Source organism: Aplysia californica, unplaced genomic scaffold (genome assembly GCF_000002075.1).
Source record: "Aplysia californica isolate F4 #8 unplaced genomic scaffold, AplCal3.0 scaffold01082, whole genome shotgun sequence".
NCBI lineage: Eukaryota > Metazoa > Mollusca > Gastropoda > Aplysiida > Aplysiidae > Aplysia > Aplysia californica.
In genome coordinates, this window is record NW_004798352.1 from 91,408 (window position 1) to 94,302 (window position 2,895).

Here is a 2,895-nt window from a genome sequence, read left to right on the forward strand (position 1 = left end):
TCTCTCTCTCTCTCTCTCTCTCTCTCTCTCTCTCTCTCATACACACACACACACGCGCGCGCGCGCGCGCGCGTGCACGCGCATACACTCAACACACACACACATACACGCACATACATACACACACAGATACGCACACAGATACGCACACACACACACGCACACACATACATTAATGATTATTTATTGTTAGCTATCTAGATAGATGGAGAGTGAAAGAAAGACTTAGAGAGCGAGAGAGAGAGAGAGAGAGAGAGACAGAGAGAGAGAGAGACAGAGAGAGAGAGTGAGTGAGAGAGAGAGAGAGAGAGAGAGAGAGAGAGAGAGAGAGAGAGAGAGAGAGAGAGAGAGAGAGAGATGTATATATGTGTGAATACGTATATGGTTATGTGAGCATGTTTATGTACCGAAATAAATAATGTCTTTGCTACGGACCTGATATCTGAAGGCGAAAAAGTGAACAGTATCAGTAGTTTCTTCCCTTAAGAAAATAATAGGTGTTTTATGGCACTTGCTACACAATCATGATATAAAATTACCGCAGATTAAAGGTGTTACTGGATAGTAATAAGCATAGAAAAAGAAGGAGAGATAAAGAAAAAAACATTTTTGATAAAAAAGAAAGAGCAAAGAACACCAGACCCTGTCTGTTAGGGCCAACCTGGACCGAGAGGGAAGTAACATCCAAACAGAACGACCGCGATGCTTTTTTGGGAATCGAACCCATGTTTTCTCCGTGAAACGGCTAATCGGCGACTACAACAGACACCGGTGTCAAGTTGGCGTTGTGATATGTATATATTTTTTTTTTTGGAAAATAATTTTAATTTAAAAAAAAATTAGTTAAAAAAAATAATTTTTGTTTTTAAATTTTAAAACAATAATTTTTTTTTTAAATTTTAAATATTATTATTCATAGTGTTTTAAAACTTAAGGAGCTTACAATTAAGAATGTTAAAACTGATGGAGTATATAATAATAATAATAATAATATTAATAATAATAATAATAATAATAATAATAATAATGATGATGATGATGATGATGATGATGATGATAATGATGATGATGATGATGATGATGATGATGATGATGATGATGATGATGATGATGATGATGACGATGATGATGATGACGATGATGATGAAGATAAACAATTTATAATGAGAAATAGCCATTTGTAATACATATCCCCGCTGAAAAGGCTATTTCTATGCTCTCTATTATTATTACCCCACCAGACTATAGAACACCAATAATAATTCTCAGCTTCCTGGGAAACATACAGTGTATTCAGCTGATTAAGTGCCCAAACACTAACAAACTGACAAGATCTCTCGCTCACTCTATAGATGAGTATATGTGAGGCAGCGTGGTGGAATCAGGCTCTCGTCAATTTTTGGGCATGTAGAGTTATTGGTATCATCTTAAAGCTTGTTCACTTGTCTTTATTTGGTTAAAATAAATATCCATTTATCTTGAAAACAAGTTGAGATATTTGGGAATTAAGGAGGTGGGGGTCACCTGTTTTTAGAGGTAAAATTGGTGAGAAAATGGCCACCAAAGGTTAGTTATTTCCTTAGCTTAAAAGTCCTTGGTAACTGAAAATTTACATTTTTTGGACCTTTAATCAACGTTTTTCAGAAAAATCCCCACCGAAATGAGTTATTTAATGGGCACGAAAGGTATTGAGCCAAAAAGCAAAAAATTGATAAAAATTCACAAACCTGCGGAAAAATGCAAGTTTCTTCACTTTGATTATATAAATTTTGACGACAGCCTGATTCCACCATGCTGCCTCACATATGTATTCATTCCTCTTGGGTTAAGTGAGTAAAATTCGTGTAAAGTGCCTTTCCCAAGGACCCCACGTCGGACATCTGACAAGATTCGAACTCACGACCTAACAGTTGCCCGTCCGATAGCTTAACCACTGGGCCCGGACACCACAAAAATACAAATAAATAAACTGAATAACAAAATTGTCTAGACAAATTTTTTTCCAGGGACGCTTTAACTCATTGTTCAGCTACTAAATTACGTATGTATGTATATTTATGTAAATATGTATATTATATATATTATATATATATATCGCTGTAATCAATTTAAAAAAAGAATAGAAAAAAGATACTGGACTTTTGATAAGTACCGTATGACGATTGGATACCTCCGAGCCGTCGTGATAAGACGGAATAAGTGCCTACCTGGGCGGTATGAACCTAGATGAGTGTTAGTGTTTTGGGCCGATTACACAGTGTCTCACATGTTCGACTTGAGAGCACGTGTTGTGTTGCCAGCATCTCTCGAGGCGCAAAGATGAAAAGTATTTGATCTGCGTATTATTGTCTCACTCTCAAAAGTGGCAGAAGTTTATCAAGGGCCGCTAGCAGGCCGTCGGCGATGTCTGTTATCACTAATTGTGCAGGCTTATAGTTTTTTTTCCTTTTCTTTTCTTTTGTTGTTGTTTTTTAATGATGATGATGATGATGATGATGATGATGATGATGATGATGATGATGATGATGATGATGATGATGATGATGATGATGGTATTTTACAGTTTAAATAAAAACAACAACAAAACTAGGGACTTGAAAACAGTTGGTTGTATACGTGATGCAGCGTGATGGAATCAGGCGCTTGTCAGTTCTTGGGCAAGTGGAGTTATTGGTGTCATCTTAAAGCCTGTTCATTTGTCTATCTTTCGGTAAAAAAAAGTACCCATCTATCTTTGATAGAAGTCGAAATATTTGTGATTGAAGTAAGTAGGGCAACCTGATTTCAGAAGAAAATTAAGGGAGAAAATGACCGCCAAAGCTTGGTATCTTTCAATGCGTGAGAATCCTTGAAAACTGAAAATTTACATTTTTTGTACTTATAATCAACGTTTTT

At 36.1% G+C, this 2,895-nt stretch overlaps 1 protein-coding gene across 1 annotated transcript in view; it reads left to right on the forward strand.

Moving 5' to 3' along the window:
* LOC101853135 (dentin sialophosphoprotein) overlaps nucleotides 1-2,895 on the forward strand; it is a 13,230-nt gene that overhangs the window by 9,432 nt on the left and 903 nt on the right. The window lies entirely within an intron of this gene.